At 33.8% G+C, this 26,646-nt stretch overlaps 1 pseudogene; it reads right to left on the bottom strand.

The window, feature by feature from the left end:
- Positions 1-11,949: 11,949 nt before the first annotated feature.
- On the bottom strand, positions 11,950-22,819 carry LOC107848142 (annotated as a pseudogene).
- Between the last annotated feature and the right edge of the window lie 3,827 nt (positions 22,820-26,646).

The raw sequence follows: 26,646 nt of genomic DNA, 5'->3' as shown, positions 1-26,646 counted from the left end.
TTCTTAGAAACAATTCTTGCATTCCAAAACCATGTAGCCAGCATAGGTTGAGACATCAACACTGACAGATGAGGGTTGATGAGGTGGATTAACACTGTCAAATGAGGGTCCCACCATTCTCTTTTAAGGACACTGTCAGATGAGGGTAACCCACAGCTTGTCCTTACCAGTGGCGCGGTATTGACACCCTTCCAATTAGGGTTACAGATTGGACCCCAACTCAGCTATAATAGCTTATTAGAGGCATGTCGGTTAGATGACTATTTCCCACAGTTACAGTCCCAGTAATAGAACACAGATAGTTCTACAGAATTCAGGACTGTCAGATACAGTCACCCAGTTCAGCACGGAACTCAGCTAGTTCCATCAGAAACAGGACTGCCAGATACAGTCATACAGATAATAGTATATCAGTTATATGAAACTTATGTTATCAGTATTCAGATTCAGTGATGTCATGATCTCAGTTACAGTTCACGTATTCATGCATGTATTCTCACGCTCATGTTATTCAGTCAGTTAGTATTGTTCATTCATATAAACCCCTTACATTCAGCCTACCTCACTTGCATACCAGAACATTCAATTGTACTGATGCATTTGTGCTATGGTGTTTTATACCATAGGTTCAGAAGTACGACCTCTAGAGCATCCTTAGTAGATCAGACGTTCAGCAGCCAGACTAGCAGCGAGTCCTTATCATTCGAGGATAGCATGATTATTTTATTACTTTATTATTTCAGTAGTCCAGAGTTAGTTAGGGACATGTTCCATCAACTCCACAGTTTTTAGGCAGTTTAGAGGCTTTCAGACTAGCACGTTCAAACAGTTATTTCAGTTTTGGTACGGTGATACCGTATTATTCATATGTTATGTTTTATCAGATATTTAAACCTTTTGGCCTTTCAGCCTTTTTTTGCATTTATACAGTATATTATGCAGTGCCTAGTTACAGATATCGGTCATGGATTAGCTTATGGTCCTTCGGGGTCATAAGCATCGTGTGGCATTCCGGGTACCAGATTCGGGGCGTTACACTTTTTGTGCAACTGATATTGTTTGCAATAAATTTTACAATGACAAATAAATTGCAATCACAAATAAAATATGAGAAAACAAGAATTTTATTGAGAAACGATATGGGTACAATTTTGCTCCTCCCTTGATTCTTCTCTCTTGATTTTTTTCGTAATTCGAGGGTCGTTAGTAGCATATTTCTCAAATATGGGAAGATTTAGCTATGAATTTTTTTTTCAGAATTTGAGGGTCATTAGTGGCATATTTCTCAAATGTAGGAAAATTTGAATATAAATTTTCTCTGTAATTTGAGCGCTGTTAGTGACGTTTTTCTCGAACATAGAAATATTTGGATTTGATTTTCATGAAAAAAGGCATGCGGATCTTCTTGATTATTTGATTATCAAGAAGAGAAGATTTTAATCCTTATGTGATATCCATGAATTTATGAAATTATCAAGAGATATTCGAGATGTTTGATCTCTTTATGGATATCCAATTAATTTTGTGGGATATTGGAAATGCATTTTTCACAAAATATTTGCCAATTTATATAAAGATAATTTAAGGCTTAGAGTAGATTAGCCACCAAGCTAAGTTTAATGTATAGTAGCCTCCAAGAACTCTAACAAAAATTAATTTTTTTCTTGTAAAGTCCACAAAATTTTGATGTCTCCAAATGCCCTCTACTTTAAGGTTTGTCGGAGTGTAGACTTGATAAAACTCAAAGACGAGTCTTGAAGTACCCATAGAGCTTCTATCTTCACAGTCTTGCAGCTACAGATTTGCATATATGATTTGCAGCTACAAATTTATATATATGATTTATGAGAGAAAAGGTGAAGGAAGAGTTGGTCCCACCGGATGTGTCAATTTATTTGCAATAAATTTTACAGTAATAGAAATAAATTGCAATCACAAATATAATATGAGGAAACAAGAATTTTATTCATGAACGATATGGGTACAATTCTGTTCCTCCCTAAATTCTTCTCACTTGATTTTCTCTGTAATTCAAGGGTTTGTTAGTAGTGTATTTCTCGAATGTAGGAAGATTTAGATATGAATTTTCTATGTAATTTGAGGATTATTAGTGGCATATCTCTCGAACGTAGGAATATTTGAATTTGATTTTCATGAAAAGAAGGTATGGTATCTTCTTGATTATTTGATTATCAAGAAAAGAGGATTTTAACAATGTGATATTTCATGAGTTTATGGAATTATCAAGAGATATTCGAGATGTTTGATCTCTTTATGAATATCTCATTAATTTTGTGGGATATTGAAGATGCATTTTTCATGAAATATTTGCCCATTTATATAAGGGCAATTTAAGGCTTAGAGTTGAGTAGCCACCAAGCTTAGCGTATAATAGCCTCCAAGAACTCTAACAAAAATTGAATTCTTCTTGTAGAGTCCACAAAATTTTGATGTCTACAGATATATAAAACTTATGTATCTGAATGTATCTCTGTGATATTAAAACATAAGAGTTATGTATCGATACATATGTATCAGTCGATTAGTTCGATAATTATGTATCATATTGTGATGTATTGATGCTGACTTATGTATCGCGAGAATTCAAAATTTAACTTTCTTGTAAATATGAAAATAGTCAGAATGAGTTGTAATTAGGTACTAAACAATCAGGATTTATAAATTTTGCCTATAATACTTCGCCCTTTTATTATATGCTCCACTTAAACACTATCTCCTACTTAGGGAGTTCAGAGATTCGTCAATGGAGGTTGAGGATGGTGATGTTAATGGAGATACATAAGAATTATGTATCTATTAAGAGATATATCACACGGCCCTCCATCAAGAGATACATAAAAATGATGTATATAATTGAAAAGGACAAAAAGATATATCACACGGCCCTCCATCAAATATACAAAAGTTATGTATCTTACTAAATATTAGATTATAGATATATAAGAAAGATGTCTTTAGTAGAAAATTTGAGAAAAATCATATATCGAAATACTTTTTGTGCAATTGATACATAAGATTTATGTATTTGAATGTATCTTTGTGATATTACCACATAAGAGTTATGTTTTACTACATATATATCAGTCGATTAATTCGATACTTATGTATCATATTGTGATATAGACACATGACTTATGTATCACGAGAATTCAAAATTCAATTTTTTTATAAATATCAAAAGAATCGGGATGAGTTGTAATTAGGTACTAGACAATTGGAACTTATAAAATTTGCCATAATACTCGCCCTTTTGTTTTGTGCTCCGCTTAAACACTACCTTCTATCTAGGGAGTTTAGAGATTTGTCAATTGAGGTTGAAGATGATGATATTAATGGAGAAACATAGGAATGATGTATCTATAAAAAGAGTTCGGAGATATGTAAGAATGATGTATCTAATTGAAAAGGACAAAAATATACATCACGTGATCCTCCACCATATGTACAAAAGCAATATACCTTACTGAATGTTAGGTTACCAATACATAAGAAAGTATCTTTAGTTGAAAATTTGACAAAAACCATGTATCGAAATACTTTCTATGCAACTGATACATAAAATTTATTTGAATGTATCTTTGTGATATTAAAACATAAGAGTTATGTGTCGATACATATTTCTTAGTTGATTAGTTCGATACTTATATATCATATTGTGATGTATCGGCATCTGACTTATGTATCACGAGAATTCAAAATTTGAATTTTTCTTGTAAATATGAAAACCGTTAGGATGGATTGTACTTAGGTACTAAACAGTCAGGATTTATGAAATTTGCCCATAATACTTCGCCTCTTTATTCTATGCTCCACTTAAAAACTACCTCCTACGTAGGGAGTTCAGAGATTCGTCAATGGAGATTGAATATGATGATGTTAATGGAGATATATAAGAATTATGTATCTATTAAGAGAGTTTGGAGATACATAAGAATGATGTATATAAGTAAAAAGTACAAAAAATACATCATACGGCCCTCTACCAAATGTACAAAAGTTATGTATCTTACTAAATATTAGATTAAAGATACATAAGAAAGATCTCTTTAGTTGAAAATTTAATAAAAATCATGTATCAAAATACTTTTTGTGCAATTGATACATAAGACTTATGTACATGAATTTATCTTGTGATATTAACACATAAGAGTTATGTATTGATACATATATATATCAATCAATTAATTCGATACTTGTGTATCATATTGTGATGTGTCGGTGCATGAATTATGTATCACAAGAATTCAAAATTCAAATTTTTTTATAAATATGAAAACAGACGGGATGGGTTGTAATTAGGTACTAAACAATCAAAATTTATAAAATTTGCCTATAATACTTCATCCTTTTATTTTGTGCTCTGCTTAAACACTACCTTCTATATAGGGAGTTGAGAGATTCATCAATAGAGGTTGAAAATGATGATGTTAATGGAGATATATAAGAATGATGTATCTATAAAAAGAGTTTGGAGATATATAAGAATGATGTATTTAATTGAAAAGGACAAAACGATACATCATGTGATCCTTCACCATATGTAAAAAGAGTTTGGAGATATATAAGAATGATGTATTTAATTGAAAAGGACAAAACGATACATCACTTGATCCTTCACCATATGTACAAAAGCAATATATCTTACTGAATATTAGGTTACACATACATAAGAAAGATATCTTTAGTTGAAAATCTGACTAAAATCATGTATCAAATACTTGTTGTACAACTGATACATAAAATTATGTATCTGAATGTATCTTTGTGATATTACCACATAAGAGATGTATCGATACTTATGTATAAATTGATTAGTTCCATACATATATATCATATTGTGATGTGTCGACACCTGACTTATGTATCATGAGAATCCAAAATTTAAATTTTTTTGTAAATATGAAAACAGCCAGGATGAATTGTAATTTGGTACTAAACAGTCGGGATTTATAAAATTTGTCCATGATACTTCGGTCCTTTATTCTGTGCTCCATTCAAACACTACCTCCTACGTAGGGAGTTTAGAGATTCGTCAATGGAGGTTGAAGATGATGATGTTAATAGGGATACATAAGAATGATATATCTATTAAGAGAGTTCGAAATAAATAAGCATGATGTATCTAACCGAAAATGATAAAAAGATACATCACGCGATCCTCTATCAAATATATATAAAAGTTATGTATCTTACTAAATATTAGGTTACAGATATATAAGAAAGATGTTTGTAGTTGAAAATCTGACAAAGATCATGTATTAGAATGCTTTTGTGTATATATTAGAATTTTGTATTTGAACGTATCTCTATGATATTAACACATAAGAATATGTATCGGTACTTATGTATCAGTCGATTAGTTTGATACTTATGTATCATAATGTGATATATTACACCTAACTTATTTATCTCTAGAATTCAAAATTCAAGATTTTTTGTAAATGTGAAAACAGTCGAGATGGATTGTAATTAGATACTTCCTCAAGTCCAAAATAAATGAATTTTTAAGCTATTGTTCAATGTTCTAAATAAGTAATTATTCGTTACTCAAGAGACATGTTAGAAATTTCTTTCAATTTTATCCTTCATTTATATTTTCTAGGTTATGAGTTCCAAGAGACTTAATTGACTTTATTTTACTATGGCTAAAATCTCAAAAGTAGTTTCATAATATTTAAAAGGATAAAAATAAAAAATAAAATTTAATTTATGCTCTAATTTCTTTTTCTTAATAGGTGTACTTTGAGGCAAAAATTTATTTATTTTGAACTGGAGAAAATATACTAAACAGACTGAATTTATGAAATTGGTCCATAATACTTCGCCCCTTTATTCTGTGCTCCACTCAAGAACTACCTCCCTCAAAATAAGTAGTATGTTTTTTATTTGGACACATACCATAAAAAATTATTCATTCTTAAAAAGTAAAATATCTCCGTCTGTTGCACTCAAACTAGATTGTACACTTTTACTTGTACATTTCGAAAATGAAGAGATAATGTGCTCCCTTCAGTTCAAAATAATTGATCTTTGTTGACTTGACACATTCTTAAAAAAATTATTACAGATTTATTTTATCAAATTAATCTTATTAATTATATTTTAAAAATATAAATTTGAGTATATACACTTTATTTAGTCATTTAATTATAAGTGTCGTATTGGAAGAATATAATAATATTCTCTTGATTTCATAAAAGGGATAAATAAATTAAAAAATATTTTTAGAAAGATGCTTAATTATTTTAAAATGGAGGGGTATCACTTAAATCCTATTACCTTTTTTATTGACCATAATAATTTCCCAATGTATTTCTCAAGACATTAAATTTATTAAATTAAAAAAGGCAATATAGTAAAATGTTCCTAAAAGACGGCTTCTCCTATGTCGTTCATATTCACATCGAAAAAAAAAAAAGATTTCCTGATGTGCTAAGTCAATGCTAGACAAGTAAAATGAACGGAGAAAGTATTTTTATTAACTTACCTTAATAAATACCTTTGAGAAGATCTAGGTTTCTTGATTCTGTAAAGCACTTTTATTTAAATTACGGAAAAGGACCTAAAACACCTTTCAAGTATTGAAATTGATTCCAAATACCTTTCCTTAATCTATTGGCTCTAAAATACCCCTTCATCAACCTTTATGCCCAACTTCACCATTACCACTAACGAACCTAATTTTAAACCTTGATTAAAAATTCATTTATTACGTGAAAGCTTTCTATTGATTGAAAATTAAATTAATTAAAATGTTATTACACTTATAATTTTAAATAAAATGTTATTACCCTCATAACCAAACCCAGAACCAAGTTAAACCCAACCTATTAAAAAGAAACGGACCCAACCTACTAATTCAAAATGTATTAAACTCTATGAATCCATTTAGGGTTGAGTCAGACAACCCTCTCGATTAGATTCAAAACTGACCACGAACCCCCTAAAGTCCCTCTTGATTTCTCCTTTTCAATGTATGGTAGACGTTGGCACAATATTAATCATAACAGATTAATGCTCAAGGATGAATTTAAATGCTTAGTGCTTATTTAGAACAACTTTTTTGTTTAAACCTCATTGGGTTAAAATCGCAGTTTAATCTAGTAATTAGTCGGTTGGTTCGGGTTGACTTTATGTAATCTCGATTCGATTTATTGATTTTTTATTTTTTTATATGCTAAACCAACAATCAATTAATAAGATATTTTTATTGATTTATCTGTATTGATCCTTAACGATTCGATTTTCAATTTAACCAATAAGAAAATGCTTATAACATAAATATCAATTTGACGCCATGATTTACAATGTTTAGTAACTAACATGACATCAATAAGAATGCTCACAAAATAAAAAATAATAGCAGCTAACATGACATTGGTCTTGCAGTGTTAAATTTCACAAAATAATAATAATAATACATATATATATATATATATATATATATATATATATATATATATATGCTTGTACACACACATTATATATTTCTATTAATTTATCTTTAATTTCTACAAACTAACAAACCAATTCAATTTCTTGAACTAACATTCAGTTCAAGTTTGAAAAATCTTGTAAATTAAAACACATCATGTAAAATTTTGACTACAACTAAGATTCAATTTTTTTTCATGTTAGTTGCTATTATTTCTATTTTATGAGTATTTTATTACCGACTAAATCAAAAATTAAATCGTTAAGGATGAAAATCGATAAAAAAATATCTTATTGATGAATGAACTTGGCTAGAGAATATTGTATTGGTTGTTTTTCTCCTTTTATCTCTTTCTAGTGTAGTCTTCTATCTCAAAATTTAACCCTAAAACTTTTTTTGATCAACCTTCAAACATACTCTTACAGAGTTCCAATCAAACATGAAAATACTTCTCTACTGGAAAAGTATAAAGAGAAAATGGTCAAAAGCCTCCCCAACCTTTACCTCAAATCTCAAATACACACTTATACTTTGCGGGGGTCCTATGACCCCCCTAAACTATTTAAAAATAGAATATATGCCCCTCTAAAAACTCATACCCATATCTGTACAATTGGGTGAAATGCACGCGCCTATCAACTTATGCCAATAATATTGTTATTTTTTATATATAAAAAATTATTTTTATCCTACTTTTTTCTTATTTTTTTATCATTTTTAATTTTTATCCTACTTCAATCTATAGAATCAAAACCATTGCCAGCCAAACCTACAATTAAAGATGTCTAAGACACTACACTATCATCATCCAATTTATCAAAAACTTGCTCTGCCTCTATCACATTCCCACATTTAGCATAAAGATTCAAAAGGGCATTTGCAGCATGTACCTCAATTCACTCTTACATAAAGATTCAAAAGAAGATGACGACTTCATCTACCTTCAATTAACCCTCAATAAAATTCCACCAGACAACTCACTATCCCTCACAAAATCACCCTGTCCCATTTTCTTCGATACTTCTTCAACATTTATCTCATCATTGCTAATAAACCCAAAAGATGCCACAACTCAAAATTTATTCTTGTGCTAAAACAGACAATTCCAACAAATCCCATAACTCAAAATTCAACAATTTCAACAAACTCACAACTCAAAATTCAATCTTGATGCTAAAACAAACAAAATCAAGAAACCCACAACTCAAAAATCAATCTTGATACTGAAACAGTGCAAAAAATGCTTAAATATGAATATTGATTTTGAGATGTAATATTGATTTCATGGTTTGAAATCGTTTCACTCGATCCGGAATTCTTATGAGACATAATTTTCTGAACTAATTTTCACTTTTCATCAGAAATTACTCTAAGGACCACTTTAATCTTTTCAAATTTCTGAGAATTGTGAGATGAATATGTGTGTAATTGTTTATGAGGTTGGTGCGTATCACTGGTATGTTCATTTTGAAACTAATTTAGTGGCCGGAAAAGCTTCACCGGCGGCTGTGAAGCCATTCCGACGGAAACACTTGAGGTTATTTATCCTTCTTCACAAAAAGAAAAAATTAGTGGGTCTAAAAATGATAATTGAAAAATTAATGGTGAGAAAAGTATTGAATTTGCGGTATAAATGAAAATGGAGATAAAAAAATAAAGATGGAGATTTGAATGAGGAAGATGAAGATGGTGAAGGACTATGAAAATGGAGAGAAGCAGAGGATAAAGAAATAAAACAAATAAAGAAAAAAAATAAAAAATGTATATAGATATAAAAGAAATGTGAAAATAAAATTTTAATTTTTATTTTCGTTGCTCACTCTCTCAAGTAGAGTGAGATATACTCGCTTTGCCACGTAAGCATTCAGGGAGGTAATAATATCATTTTTAAATATGACCCCGCCAAGTATAAGTGTGTAGTTGAGATTTGAGGTAAAGATTGGGGGGCTTTTGGCCATTTTCTCAAAGTATAAATCTAGAACCACCTTCTCTTTGATCAACCCTTAATCATACTCTTACAGGTCAAGTTTTTAATAGGTTGGATCAGATAGATTTAAGTTGGATCCAAATTTAGTGATAAAAGATAATAACATTTATTAATTAAGTTAATTTTCGACGCATAAAAAGCTTCCACTTAATAAATAAAAAAATTAATTAAGATTTAAATCAAATCTGTTAATGATAAGAGTAAAGTTGGACCATAAAGGTAGATTGAGAGGTATTTTAGAGTCAATAGATTAACGAGGGTTACTTTAGAGCCAATTCCAATACTTGCGGGGTCGTTCAGTTAGGAACAAGTTATCCCAAGATAATTCCGAAATTAGTTATCTCAAAATTAGTTATCCCACCATATATGGATAACTTATCTCATCACTAAGACATAAATGATGGGATAAATAATTCCTTAACTGACTAATACCTCCAACCAAACATGGATAAAATAATTCTACATTCTATCCATTTTATCCTGTGACTATTATAACATATACCTCACACCAAACACCCTCAAAGGGTATTTTAATCCTTTTTCTATTTTAACTAAAGGGAAATTGAAAGATAAAAACTTAATTTGAATTTGAAACACCATTTACTTTAGGCAAAATGGTTCGATGAATCCTTGTACTATGTTTGTTTTGTAATATGGACATTTCTACTTACATGTTTGTCATCTGGACCCTTTGAACCCATTAAAAAACAACATTTTAAACACATTGACCGTTGACCAGACCTATGTGGCATCAAAATGACTGACTACACGCGCCTAGGGTGCGAGTGAGGATACTTTTTGATCAATTTTATATTAAAATAATTATAAAAAAAAAAGTAAAAAGAAAGTCCCCACGCCCCACCCTTGTAGTCCCCAACTAATCTCGACTCTTTCTCCAACCCAACTGCCACCGCTTCTCCCACCGTTGCTCCCATTATTCTCCAAAATCACATTGTTTTAGCCGTTAAACTCCGACCAATTTATCAATTAGGGTTTTCAGAGTGAGAGAAAAGAAGAATTAGTAGGTTTTCTTCAAAAATAATCTTCTTGTTGCTATCTATTAGCTCTACAATGGCAATCATAATTGAAGAACCAGATTCACCAACACCAAAGAAACAACAAAAACTCCTTAAACCCACTTCAAGAACTCCTCAATTAACCACCCCAACCCCCACAAAATCTACCAAAACAACCAATGCAACAACTCTCTTTCCCATGGCTGATTTCTCAATTAATTCCTTTTTTTTAGAGTAAATCGAAGGAAAGAAACAAAAACATGAAGCTTTTGTCAGTGGTGAACATCTCTTTCTTTAAGTTTTTGCCAAGACGTTGCCGCCGACGGAGTTGTTGAAAATTTAATTGAGTTGAAAATTTTGTTCATAATCCTACCAACAATTTATTAGCACAAAAAAACCCAACTGATTTGCATCATAGTCCATCGAATTTGCAAATTAGGGTTCCTCATGAGCAACTTTTCGTCAACAGAGCTCCGGTCATCCAAAACCGAAATTGTCAACTGGAAAATGTTCCAGACGACCTTGGGAATGAAAGCCCTCAAAAATCTTCCAACAATGAAGGACATAGTGCTTCGAATTTCTCCTTTAGAGCAAATAATAAAGTCAAATTGGGGGAAAACAGTCTTCAATGCAATGTAGTGAGCAAAGATCAAAGTAACATGAATTTTGACACTGTTTTGAAGGAATGTAGCATGGAAAATTCAAGACTTGAGCAACAAAAGAAGTTTTTAAACAATACTTGTGATGAATTGGCAGTGAGGAAGGAAAATGGCAATCCTACTCTGAAAAATGTTCAAAGTATTGTTCTTGTGGGTGACTCACTGTCAAAAAGATCAATACAAAATGAGAATTAAAGAAAGAGATGCTCACTTTGCTAAACCTGAGAAGTAGAAGAAAGAGGCGGCAATATATATATATATATATATATATATATATATATATATATATATATATATGTTTTTATTTAATTTTTTTATTTTTATTTTAATATTTAATTTATTATGTGGCATTAAAAAATAACGTGAAATTTAATGTAATATTTAAAAATGACAGGACAAATGACAAACATGTAAATAAGAATATCCACATTACAAAACGAACACAATACAAGAATCCATCAAACCATTTTTGCCTTTACTCTATAATGAAGAGAGCATCATAATTTTGTTTGTGGCAGACTTCGAACATCGACATATTCAACTCACGCACATCACTCTTGCCACTAGAGTCTAGTGACCGAACCAGAGACCTAAGAGCTAAATCAAGTTCAACATCAAATTATGAGAAACAAAATCTACAAGACTATCCACACACCAAAGGTTCAGTTGATTATCATGATAACTCCTATATATTAAAGAGATTAACATAATTTCACGTTTTCAACTTTATGAGCAAGTCAACCATCAACAGCACAATGCACTTGATATGGTCTCTCAAATATTCTTGGTTCCGTTACATTTTAAAGTCATTCAGAGAAATAGTCCGGTAGTATCTAAATACTCCTCCATGGTAGTAATAACCAAATAATCAAACATTACCAGAACATTCGTTGCCACACAAGTGCAAAATCCTTTCAATTTAATTGCTAAACCGCTGCGCATAAACTAAGGGTTACACCATGAATGTGCTAAGTTCAGATAAGAGCGCACACAGAAACATAAGTTTTGAGCTTTCTAGTTCTAGCAGAGATACATTGGTTAAATCTGAGCAGCAAATAATGTTTTCATGGAGCATACCGACAGGACATTCATCAACCAACCAAACTGTACTTAAATAGAAAAATATAGAACCCAAAGCATAAGGATTGTGGAAGTTTCACCCACCAAGACTTCTGATTTGCAGAACCAGAAGTAAAACGTCCATCTTCTCTAACGCAGAGAAAATTTTGCATTTCCATACTCAACATCAATACTCGGACGGAGTAATCACATCATCAATCTTTGGGATCATCTTGACAACCTGAGTTGCAAGCAAAAGCTGTTGTTGCTTCCCAATTAGAGTCTCGAAGACATTTTGTTCACGCATGTCATTTGTGCCAACATCATTACAATCTATTCCACAGCAGGGATTATTCTCCTGCATATAATAAGATTTAAAGTTAAATGAGTATTTTTTCAGGGAAAAAAATTGGACACACAAATGACAGCCAGAAGTGGGTCTGTATCTTTTCCTTTTCTAACATTCAAACAGCTGGAGACGTCAGGATGACTCTTCAATATGACTAATTTAATATCGCTCTAATAAGTCAGAATTACCTTAATTTGCTGAGCCTCAACAGCAGACAGAGTTTCAATGGGCTGAAGACCACTGTTCTCAGCAAGTGCCATTGGGACAGAAATTGAGGCTTCGGCAAAAGACAAATGCAAAAGACGGATACAGAAAAATATTTTAAAAATTAGAAACTATGCCTGTTCAACTCCTGGGTGTTCATCAGCAGCTGCTTCCACAGCAATTGAGCAAGAAATCTCTGCTGAACCACCACCATATACAATTGAATTGTTGCGAATAAGATTTCTAGCAACGCATAAAGCATCATGGATACTACGTTTCGTCTCCTCTATCATCATCTTGTTGCCTGTTCAGCGATCAAATATCAGTTCAGCCATCATAATATAAAACAGTTCTTGTCATGTCCAATGTCTGGTTACTCTTTTAGCACAAAAAATCTCAATTTGCACAGGTAAGGAAACATGTTGCACCATGTGTTCAACGCAAAATGAATGGCACCAACGTAGATGACAGAAAAATATACCTTCTGCATTTAGTTCCCATCTACTGAGTTAGTAACAGATAAAGACGGCATGGGGGTGGGCAATAAACCAATCAACCAAACCCCACTATAGAGATTATAACTGGTATGTTTTGATTTTGCTTCTTTCAATTAAAACCCATAGAAAATCAAAATTGAACTGATTGTTTGTATATCTTCTTTCAATTAAAACCCATAGAACATCAAAATTGAACTGATTGTTCGTATATATGTCATGAAATGAAATGTTCTAAGTTTGGTATGACAGAACATATGGTCAAGTGGAAAAAAAGTTTGATAAGTTGGGAATCATTTTGCTTAATGATATATTTTAAAAATTTGTTCTTTCTAGATGAACTTCAAAACTTGTGGAAGAATAATACCCCAATAATGGTCTCCATCTAATAAGAACATGAAAGGATTATGTGCATCTATTGCTTATGGAAAATAGTAACATCCTGAGAAAATGCTATTCAGTGACCATTTAAAATGCTCTGTACTTTTTTACTAAAATGTTTTATGGTTCAAATATATGTTTGTTATGTACATTTTTAACAGCATATCATGGTTGATAAGTAATTACTAAAGAACATTTTATTATGAGGAATGGTTTTCACATTCACACACAATGTAATGTTAGAGGGAAAAAATTTTCATTAATGAGAAACCAAATCAAATCAAACCAATAACCCCCATAAGAAGCCATTGGTATTAGACATCTTGTTAGGTTTGGTTAACTCCAAGTAAAAATAGGTTTGGTCTCAGTTTTCAGGAAACTTTGGACCATCTGAACCATGTCGACACCTAATCAAACTCACTGACCGAACTTTTTCAACTCAACACAAATTGGAGTTGTCACTCACCTCTCCTTAAAGGAATAAAAAGGTTTCAAACAAGAAAGCCCTCACTGGGTCAGTAAGATTAGAAAGGTAAGGATTGGTGTCTCCTTACAGTGCAATTTCATTTTGAGGTATTATTAGATAGAAGTCTACGCAGTTAACTGTATGGGTGGTCATATTAAAAGCAAATTGCAATTAAGAAAGAATTATTGGAAAGGTCATGACATGACGTACCATGATTTGGATTCAGGGAGCACATACTTGTAGAGTTCAATTGTAAATAATAGTCACAATCAAATAAAACATGGACAGACAGAGCACAGGCAAAGTAAATGAACTCCAAAATTTAAGTGAATTTCTTGTGAGTATGATCAACAATTGAAACAATATATCAAGAAAAACACATGCTATTTGCAATAGTAGCAGAATAAACTAATAAGGCTTTTCAGCAGGCAATATGATCAACAATTAAAATATAGACAAAAGAACAATACAATTACAATCAACAGCAGAATGAACTAATAAGGCATCTCAGCATGCAATCGACTTACCACCACGGATAAATATAGTTACTGCTCTTGAATTTGCACAATGCTCAATGTAGATCATTCTATCCTTTGTCGTACCGAAAGATTTCTCCCGAACCATACCAGCCTGAACTTAATTAAAAGAATATCATCTTTGGCAAATAGAGACTAGAGAGAACTATAAAACCACAAGTGTATTTCATAATAGAAGGTTAATGGAATGGTGAAGCTCTCATAGAGTGCGCGGCAAGATAAGATGTCTGGTAATCCTACATATTGCTGAATTAGAAACACTTGCACAATATATTCATGCAATGTTTAGCATTAACAATATACCGGTAAAAAGTGCAGTACATATTCATAAAGTTTAAGATAAGCGAGTTATTAGCTTTAATAAAACTAACCAAACCTTTTTGAACAACTTTCACATATAAGGCCACGGTATTTCATAGATACATAATGTACGTCTACAAACAAAGCAGAAGGAAAGGGATGTACCCTGCCCAGTTTTTCAGGTGTCAACTCTTGAAACCTTGGAACTATTCTCCCACCTAATCAAATGAACAGACACCAAGAAGAAATGACATCAAATTAGAAGATCCAACAGAAACAGTGAAAGATGCAAGGCATCATAGTCAACAAGTAGACACAAACCCGTTGCAATTGCTATCAGCTCCAATTCCACACCACCTGCCCATCTAACAGCAGGCAAATTTCTATGCATTAATAAGTGATTAGCTTCATCATCAAATCCCCACTGGCAGATAACTAAGGTGGCACCAACATCCTGTTAGATATGGCACCCTTGTTAGACAAATGAAGCTCCAGGAAGCCAAACCACCAGAATACAGGGAAAATAAGCCCAGATAAGAATGAACTACATGTAGAAACACAATAATGCAATACTAGGCCCCAAGAACACACGCCAAAGGTCTCATCACATTAACAGATCATTTGGACGGTTACATATTGTTGCATAATGTATTGAACTGTATTGTTTCGATGAATACAACGTTAGGATAGATTGAATTGTTTTCCATCATTACATACTGTCATGCACCAGCAATTTGAAAAATAAAATTACAATATTATAAAGAAATGTAAGGTCATTATTAAAAAAGATAAGAGGTAGAGGATAAAATAACTCCGTTACCACATGAAATAGAATGTTACATAAAATGGCACTTTCTAACATTACATAACAACAGATTCAACAATACGATACAGCAAAAAATTGAAATCAGTAACTTTTTTTTTTTTTGTGTGTGTGTGTTGTGTTAGGGGAACTGGAGCACACAGAGGAGTGTCGGGATTTTAGCTATTGTAGACGTTTTAAGGTAGAAGAGGTTAGACAGGCTGTTCGGAGGATGCGAAGGGGTAGGGCGACGGGGCCGGATGAGATACCGGTGGAGTTTTGGAAGTTCGTTGGAGAGGCTGGTGTAAGGTGGTTGACTGGATTGTTTAATGAAATCTTCAGGACGGCAAAGATACCCGAGGCTTGGAGGTGGAGTACCATGATCCCTCTCTATAAGAATAAGGGGGACATTCAGAAATGCAATAACTATAGGGGGATTAAGTTATTGAGTCACTCTATGAAGATCTGGGAGAGAGTGGTCGAGGTGAGGCTGAGACGGATAGTGTCTATTTCGGAAAACCAGTTCGGATTTATGCCCGGCCGCTCGACGACGGAGGCAATCCACCTGGTACGGAGATTGGTGGAACAGTATAGGGAAAGGAAGAAGGATCTGCATATGGTGTTTATCGACCTGGAGAAGGCTTACGACAAAGTCCCCAGGGAGGTGCTTTGGAGATGCTTGGAGGTGAGTGGAGTACCGCTGGCATATATCAGAGCAATTAAGGATATGTATGATGGAGCGAAAACCCAGGTGAGGACGGCGGGAGGAGACTCAGAGCATTTCACTGTCCTGACAGGATTACACCAGGGATCTACTCTTAGTCCCTTTTTGTTTGCGTTGGTGATGGATGTGTTGACGCGGCGTATTCAAGGGGAGGTGCCGTGGTGTATGCTTTTTGCAGACGATGTAGTTCTGATAGATGAGACTCGAGGGGGTGTGAATGACAAATTAGAGGTGTGGAGGCAAGCCCTTGAGTCTAAAGGGTTCAGGGTGAGCACAAGCAAGACAGAGTATGTGGAATGCAAGTTTAATGACGTGAGGCAGGAGAATGAGGTGGTGAGATTGATGAGGATGTCTCGCACCGTATTGGGGCGGGGTGGATGAAGTGGAAGCTCGCGTCGGGGGTGCTGTGTGATAAGAAGGTGCCGCCCAAGCTTAAAGGCAAATTCTACAGGGTGGTAGTCCGTCCGGCCTTGTTGTATGGAGCGGAGTGTTGGCCAGTTAAGAACTCCCACATCCAAAAAATGAAGGTGGCAGAAATGCGGATGTTGCGCTGGATGTGTGGGCTGACTAGAGGGGATAGAGTTCGGAATGAGACTATCCGGGAAAAGGCTGGTGTGACTTCAGTGGAGTGCAAGATGCGGAAAGCCCGATTGAGATGGTTCGGACACGTGAAGAGGAGGGGCATGGATGCCCAGATCCGTAGGTGTGAGAGGCTAGCGTTGGATGGTTTTAGGCGGGGTAGGGGTAGGCCGAAGAAGTACTGGGGGAGGTGATTAGGCGGGACATGGAGCAGTTACAGCTCACCGAGGACATGACCCTAGATAGGAAGGTCTGGAGGACGCGAATTAGGGCAGAGGACTAGGGCCAGTTTGGGTCGCTAGTGTAGGGAATTACTTGGTGGGGGTTTTATTCCTGTTATGATTCCGTGTTCCATGTTTTATTACGAATCTGTGTGCTTTCCTCTGCTTTCCTCTGTTTTATATTACTTATGGGTGACGTATTTATGTTATGTAATCTGCTACTGTGCTTTACTATGTGTTTGTGTGGTATCTCGTGCCTTGAGCCGGGGGTCTATCGGAAACAGCCTTTCTACTTCTTTAGAGGTAGAGGTATGGACTGCGTACATCTTACCCCCCCAGACCCCACTAGGTGGGAATACACTGGGTTTGTTGTTGTTGTTGTTGTTGTGTGTGTGTATATAGAGAGAGAGAGAGAAATAGATAGAACAGTACATAGGTTGTATTGACACCATAATTACACAATACAATAAAACTTAAGCAACAATTAAAACAAACATTGTAGTTGAAGTAACAACATGATACAATACAACAGGTAACAATCATACAAACAAGCTGTAAATGAAGTTCCCTTATATATGACACGGTGGTAATTGTGAACATATACGTTGGTATCCCAACTGCCTCCACTATTTTACATTATAAGCAGACCACATTATATAAGCTCACACAACAAGGGGCAAGAAGGACAATAAATACTTCTCGATTTCATTCTTAACTATGTTTTAGCATACAGAACAATAGGCTGGGAACAACAAATTCCTTTGCTAAGAAAATAATAGATGTGAGAGAGGGAAGGGAATGAGTTTTGCAACACTATCATCTGAAATTCAAGGAAGATACAATTAGTTTTAGCTGATCATAGACTTTACATACTCCAATATATCTATAAGGGCCAAGAAACATGTCTCAAGCTATTGTACTCCAACTCTCCCATTTTAATTCCCTTATTAAAAAACAGTTTAGCTTCAACAAAGGTTTTTAACTCTATCTCATGTACATATTCAGCAAATTTACCTTGCATTTCTGAACCATGTCATCAAAATACTTCTGCTCCTGTTTGCGTAAAGTTTGAAACTTCTCCACAGTATCAATGTTTAATCTTTGGCTTAGGAGGCTCAAAAGGACATGTCAAAATTGCAATTTTGGCATCTGCGGATGTGACTCATATCTTTGTCAACTATAATACCATAAATTAGCTCTGTGTCCTCTTAACTTTCCACCAACTTTTCCTTCAACTTTGATTAAGTCCAGGTTTATATCCTTCCTCTCTAAGTCAGCAACTGCTAAAACTGCTTTAACAGCAATTTCAGCCATGCTACGCTTGCATCTATTCACACTGCAGTAAATTAATCATGTCAAAACAAATATAAGGTTTGCTGAATGGTCTTCAGCATTGTAATCAGTATCAAAAGCAGCAAATACAATGCATGAACTATACAAATAAAGTGCATAACGTGACACCATAAAGTACAATTCCATAACAAAGAAATTTCTATGCAGTATCTGAAACTGACTTGTCACTTACATCTTAGATGACAAAGTAGTCATGCAAGTTTGAACCAAAGGCTCAACATCATTCAGACCGAATTCAAACTTATGTGCTACACGCTCCAAATGCTCAACTGCAATCCTTGAAGCCATTTCATACCCTTCTGCAATCCGAATAGGATGAATACCACATTCTAACAACTTCTCAGCTTTTTCTAGAAGTGCCCCAGCCATGACAACAACTCCCGTGGTTCCATCGCCAATTTCATAATCTTGACTTCGTGACAACTCAACCATCAACTTTCCAATCTGATTGTCAACATCCATCCGCTCCAAAATGGTGGCACCGTCATTTGCTGACAATTGAAATTTCCAAGATTAGAAACATGAAAACAAGATATGAGATTGTCTGCAGGGGTTAAGTCCAAAAGGAATACGCTCATAGTAATTTTAACCAAGTGTTCAAGTAACTACTGCTCTTCCCAAACATAAGTAGACTATCGAATGATGTTATAGAGGCACATCTGGAAGAAAAAAGGGAAAGCTGCATGCAACCAAAAGCTTGCTTCAATTGGCTAGACTTTTGAAATAAGGCAAGGCCTCACAGGAAAATTATTGTATATTGCCCCAAGGTTCACCTCAAAAACTCCTTTCCAGAACATTGATTAAAAGATCTTCAGAAGCTGGGTCAACAGAGCTACAATTTGTAGCAACGGAATATTATATGCCAAGCATCAATGAGACAGCAAAGCTAAATACCCCCCCCCCCCCCCCCCCCCCCCCCCCCCAAAAAAAAAAAAAACAAGAGAGATATTCAAAATATAGTGCACTCTTAGAGTAGACCTTTCAATCATATATTAATCTACCTTTCACTCTTGAACGTTGTATGGAAATGTACAAGAATCGACATAGAGTTATGATTTCCTTAATTGTTCAAAATTTTCAGTAAAGTTAGAATTACAAACAATATATACAAACTAAAAACATATCCTAAAAGAAACAATCCAATTTCCATAAATAAAATGGATCAACGCCAATCGAAGTTGATCATCTACACCGGCTATGCACTAGTCCCGCCAAATTCCTCCATAAACCAAGTATTACTACAGGCACTCATCTGGTCATACATAGCATCCAATGGAGTAAATGAAATGGACAAACTTAAACAACCCATGATATATCCAACTATATGAGCCTAACTTGACTCTAGAGCCGTGTAGAGTCGTACACACAGACATTATAATAAGCCTAGTTACTGGACAAAAATAAAGGAACTTATAACCTAATTCACTGCAACCACAGACAAAATTTCTTAGAATCCGTAATGCATCAACAACTAAATGAAATACACCATACAGAACCAAAGCTCCTACACTTTACAGTGTCTCACATCGTGACAAATACAATGTGCCAAAATATTTCCCACGAAGAAGTCATCTTCTTATGTTTGTTACCGAAAAATATTTTCCAACAACAACAAACAACCCAGTGTATTCCCACAAAGTGGGGTCTGGGGAGGGTAAGATGTACGCAGTCCATACCGCTATTTCCGAAGAAGTAGAGAGGCTGTTTCCGATAGACCCCCGACTCAAGATAAAGAATAGTAAACAAGGGATGGATGACATAAGAGAAATAAGGTATAAGAAATAATAAAATAGAAATCAGAGAAATACGGAATACAAGAAATAAGGGCCACACGAAATAATAAAATAGGAACTAAGAAATAAGACATAGGACACCCACCTAGTAGTAACATAAACTCACATACCAAAGACACCTATGAACACAGTCCTAGAATTACTAACCCGGCTACACAAGATCTCTCCTGACTGCTTGCTACAACCCACATACTCACACTAGCCTTCAACCCTTATCCGCAACCTCCACATCTTCCTATATAGGGTCATGTCCTCAACAAGCTGAAGCTGCTCCATGTTATGTCTAATCACCTCCCTCCAGTATTTCTTCGGCCTACCTCTACTCCTCCTGAAGTCATCCAAAGCTAACTTCTCACACCTACTAACTGGACATCCTCACCCCTCCTCATCACACGCCCAAACCATCTCATCCTTCACACATCTAGTCCTTCACCGAAGCCACTCCCACCTTCCCCGGGATAATCTCATTCCTAACTCTGTCCCCCCCTAGTAAGCCCACACATCCAACGCAACATTCTCATTTCCGCCACCTTCAATTTTTGGATGTGGGAGTGCTTGGCTGGCCAACACTCCGCTCCATACAACATAGTCGGACGGACTGCCACTCTATAGAATTTGATTTTAAGCTTAAGGAGCACCTTCTTATCACACAACACTCCCGAGGCGAGCCTCCACTTCATCCAACCTGCTCCAATACGTTTAGAGACATCCTCATCAAACTCACCATTCCCAAAAAAATATTTTCCAAAGAAAACATATACATTTTCCAGCAAAAGGGAAACATTATTTCCTTACGTGCAGAAGTCATTTTGCCTTTACAACTACCCCAACTCTAATTGAGTATCACTTACCCCAACTAATACTTGGACATTGTTATCAATGGCTAACACTCACAGATTTTATCAGAACACTACCCAATTCACCGGCATTATTATCAGCTCACCAACCAAACATTCCTGGAAACAGTTTGCACAAAACATTTTCCTTCATACCAAACAATCAACATACTTTCTGAAGAAAGCAAATCACAACCACAAATTTTGTTAAGAACATATGTCACCTCATTAGTACTTCCTCCGTCCCATATTAGGTTTCCACTCTCCCTTTTACACGCAGCTTAAAAAATCATAAATAAGAAGAGTAGTTCTACTAACTTACTTGTTAAAAAACTCTTTTGAAACTTTACAAACTTGTCAAACACTTTCAAAAACAAGAATTAATTGGAAAATTCGGATTGTCCCAAATTAATTGTCCATTTACTAAACCAAGATAAAATTAATTAAAATTTTCCATTTTACCCCTGCAGTTAATGCTTTTTGATAGCCTAAACAAGCTTATAAGTTCCAAAAAGTTTTTTCCCAAGGAGTTATATAAATTGGTAAAACTAACCATCTTATATCGTATTTAGACATGAGATGGAGCAGTTACGGCTTGCGGAGGACATGAGCCTAGTTAGGAAAGTGTGGAGGATGTGAATTAGGGTAGAGGGTTGGTAGGTGGGAGTGTGCCCTTGCTAGTAGGTAGGAGTGGTTTGTTTGAGCCAGGCCAGTGGTCGTAAGTGCAATGCGTGCCTCTTGTAGTTTCCTGTTCATAGTGTCTTGTACTACAATGTTGGTGTCTTGTTTCTGTTATTACCTATTGGTGTAATACATTTTGTTTGTGTTTTTATTATGTCTTTTTATTGTTCAGTCCTGAGCCAGGGTCTATCAGAGATAGTTTCTCTACCTCATTCGAGGTAGTGGTATGGACTGTGTATACTTACCCTCCCCAGACCTTACTTTGTGGGAATACACTGGGTATGTTGTTGTTGTTGTAACCAACTTATATCTTATTTATGATTTCTTAAAGGCTAGGTAAAGGAGAAAGTGGACACTAGAGTTTTTGAGTTCGAGCCCTTAGATATAAACATGTTGAGACTGCTGCCTCCCGGAACAGGCCCTGCAATGCGAGATCCAAACATAGTCGGGCTCCAATACAGGTGTAGGAGACCAGGTGAAACAAAAAAAAAACGGAGAAAGTGGACAACTAATATGAAACAGAAAGTGTAAATCAAACTTCAGTCAAGAGTAAAGAGAAGCAAAAAAAAGGAGGAAGAAGAACATAACATACTGATGGTGACATCGCCGTCAGGGCTCTGAAGCATCTTATCCATGCCTTTAGGACCAAGTGAGGTACGCAAAATACGTGCAACAGCTTTACCGGCGGAAATGTTGGCCTTCTGAGCATCGAGGCCTCTTAATCTGGTTTTCTGTTCTTGCTCTCTTAGTATTATAAACGGCCTTCCGAATTCATCGAAAGCTAACGCCATTCTTTCTAACTACCTTCTTCCGATCAGATCGGCTACTAATAATAGTCCCCGGCGACAGTGGAAGAGAGTGTTGGCGCTGTGAGTCTAGAAGGCTCCAGAACCCTAGCATGTTTTCTGTGATAAGCCCTCAAATCTAACTGGCGTTTCTAAATAGGGTCGGGTCGGGTGAGCTCCGTGGTTGAAAATGTTTTGTTTTCATTTAATGGTGGTCTGGATATTTAGACTTCAGATTATTAAGTCCATTTATTTTTTGGAAAAGGACATAAATATCATCTCACCTAAAATATTTTCATTAATATAGCCATTGATTTGGCAATTCAAATAGATAATCATTTAGGTTTTTCTTTATTAGATAATTTAATAAAAGACCAATCCAACTACTCGGATCCCCTAAATAAATGACCCATCCATTAACTAAACCTATAAACCCTATTTAATTTAACTCATTCCTTTACACGACCATTTAACTTTCATTGGGCAAAAAAAATTAGCTTCAATTTGCTGGTAGATTTAATCCATGCATCGCTTGTGCATTTGGCACTTAGTTAAAGTTATTTTTCTTGTTTGAATCTGGCATATTATTGTCATAAGAATTCTTAGTTTGAAAACCAGTTATACTCGATTAATTATGTTGGATAAGTTGTGTTGGGATAAGTTATGATAGGATTAGTTATGGTGAGATTATTTTTTTTTTACTATTATACTTGCACAAATTTTCACAAAATTTTAGGTGAAGTTAACAAATTTACGAATAACGAATTACTATACATGCTTGCATAAATTTTCTCTGTAAAAGGTGTATTTATGTGGTATATATATTGTATCAATGTGGTATAAAAGTGTATCAAACCAGTATAAAAGTATATCAATGCGGTATCAAAGTGTATCAATGTAGTATAAAAGTGTATCAATATGGTTTAAAAGAGTATCAATTGGGTATAGGGACTGCATGTACTTGCATATAGTTTTCTTTCTCTTTTTTAAAAAGTGTATCAATATAATATAAAAGTGTATCAATATGGTATAAAAGTGTATCAATTGAATATAGAGACTGCATGTGCCAAATTGGGTCAAATGACTAAAAAGGAAAATTAAATTGGGCCGATTGACTAAAGTTGTCCACCTTTTTAATTATGGGCCATTTTGTAAAAAAAATGTCAGCCCATGTCCTTTTCCCTTTTTTTTTAAAAAAAAAAAATTCTACTCTTTTTTATATCTCGCAGTTACTTTTATCTTAGAATTGTCTTTTAGCTCAGCTTTTAAAAGCAATTATAATTATAAATGTCTTTTAATTATATTAATTACAAATGTGACAAATTAATATTAGATTGAACAAAGCAATGTAATAGAGGCCAAGGGTACTGGAACAAATCTTTGTCCAACTTAAATTACACACATGTTTTAGACAATAGACGATGTGTTTCATTCCATAGTTTGATACAATAAACCAAAAGAGTAACTATATAATACAATTGTTAAAGATATATATTTATACATAATAATGATACAGTTTTTATATATATATACATATTATATATAATAATCATATACTTTTAATATAATACAATTGTTAAAGATGTATATTTATATATAATAACGATACAGTTTCTATAAATATACATATTCTATATAATAATTATAACATTTTTATACACATTCTATACAATTTTTAACTACAATTATTAGTTATATACATATTTTATACGACTCTATATAGTTTTTACATGCATTCTAAAAATGTATCAATCTAGTATAAAAGAGTATCAATTGAGTATATGGACACTGCAAGTGTATCAATACAGTATAAAGGTATATTAATGTGGTATAAAAGAGTATCAATTGGGTATAGGAACTGCATGTGCTTGCATAGAATTTTCTTTCTCTTTTTAAAAAAAGTATATCAGCATAGGATAAAAGTGTATTAATGTGGTATAAAAGTGTATCAATTGAGTATAGAGACTGCATGTGCCCAATTGGGTCAAATGGCTAAAAAAGGGAATTACTTTAGACGACTGACTACAACATGTCCACCTTTTCAATTATGGGCCATTTTTTTAAATGGATATCCCATGTCCTTTTTCCTTTGTTTTTTTTATTAAGGTTTTAACTCTTAATAGGTCTTAATCATTCAGATCTAGAACCAAGTCTTAATAGGTCTGAAAGGATATTCTAGTGTTGGACAATATTCATTATTTTATTCATAATCAACAGTTACCACCACTAACCACCTCTGCTACCGTTACCATTGTCAATCACCACCCACCACTACCACCACCCACACCCCCCATCACAACCACCATTGACCAAAAATACCGCTACCAACCACAATTGTCAACCGCTACCACACCTACTACCCCTTTTATTCTAATTATATTCATCGTCACAACTGCCGGCAACAACACCACAATCAGCAACCACTAGCGGCCAATTTTTACTACCAACCAACTCATCTATCACAACTAGTACCACCACCAACTACCACTAATACATCACAACCTCTACATATTCTTTGGTCGCCACCACCATTGTCATTAGTAATGCCACCTCTACCACTACTTCAACTAGTACCATTCCTACAATTCATCTCTACTAATAATCATCTCTACCATCACAATAAATAACATCTCCAACTAGCACCAACACATCGTCAATCATCATACATTCATGTTTCAGCCAACACAATCAACACCTTAAACTACTAACATCAAGCAACGTCACATCACAACCACCATCAATCGTCACCATCATAACAGTCACTACAATACCAGCCATCACAATTATCACCACCAACAATATTAATCATTAACATCAATCACTGTCACCGCAACCACCATTATAAGTCATCTCCACTATCACTAACAAGCATAAATATTTTTTTCAATCAAATACTAATAATTTTTCTGTATTAAATTACATACTTTTTAATATATAATTAATTTTTTATTTGAATTTTATTTTTTTATTTTATTATGTATATAAATAAATTTTTTTTACACATTCAGATGTTGAAAATCAAACAGTCTTAATCATTCAGTTTTCAGATCTAGAGAGAACATCTTAATCATTCAGATGTGCATTTAGATTCAGACGTCTCAATCTAAAAAAAATAAATGAAGAGTCTAGAATGAATTTTGCATATTTGGTTGAAATAAATTGTGGGAGAAATAATAACAGCCCTGGCTAATTAATATCAAAATAAATTGTTTGTAATCAAATGAGCCCCATAAATTTCAAATTTTGATTGTTGTAAATTATTATTATTAATAATAGTGGTGTAATCTCTCTCTCTATATATAAAAGAAGATTAGAAGAATGATGATGTGGCACCTCTTATATGCAAGAAATCTTATTTATCTTTTTCTTAAATTTTTGAGATTTTTCTCTCTTTTACTTTTCTTAAAATATTTTTCTAGAAACTAAAATACATTTAATAATTACTCTTTGATTATTCATATCACTGCTCAATTACAAACACCAAGCATTTAAAAATATTAAAGGACCATTAATTTAAAATCTTTCCTCACTCTAATAATTTATTTTAATTAAATTTATTTTTAAAGATTAAAAAACTGAAAGAGAATAAAAATATTCCTTATCAAACTTCAGAAGCATGCAATAAACGTATTTTGGTATTAATTAACATTAATAACTTTCCTCACATTAGAAAAAAATTTCCTCCAAAAACGTATTTTGGTATTAATTAACATTAATAATTAATAATTAGTGATTAGTAATTAATGATAGAAAAATAAGAAGAGAGATACTTGACATACTACATCTATATAATGGATATTGGTGTTTGTGTTTGATATATTCATTTTTCTCTATTTGTTTCTATACTTTTTATGTGTTGAAATCTTAAATTCACGTATTAGGTCACAATATAATGCTTTTATAGTTGTTTTTAAATTATATCATTTTTTTCAAATATATACTTATTTGATATTTCTCTTCTTTAT

This window comes from Capsicum annuum, chromosome 11 (assembly GCF_002878395.1).
Source record: "Capsicum annuum cultivar UCD-10X-F1 chromosome 11, UCD10Xv1.1, whole genome shotgun sequence".
Taxonomy (NCBI): domain Eukaryota; kingdom Viridiplantae; phylum Streptophyta; class Magnoliopsida; order Solanales; family Solanaceae; genus Capsicum; species Capsicum annuum.
The sequence above is the reverse complement of the archived record's forward strand: the minus strand, read 5'-3'. Positions and strand labels throughout refer to the sequence as shown.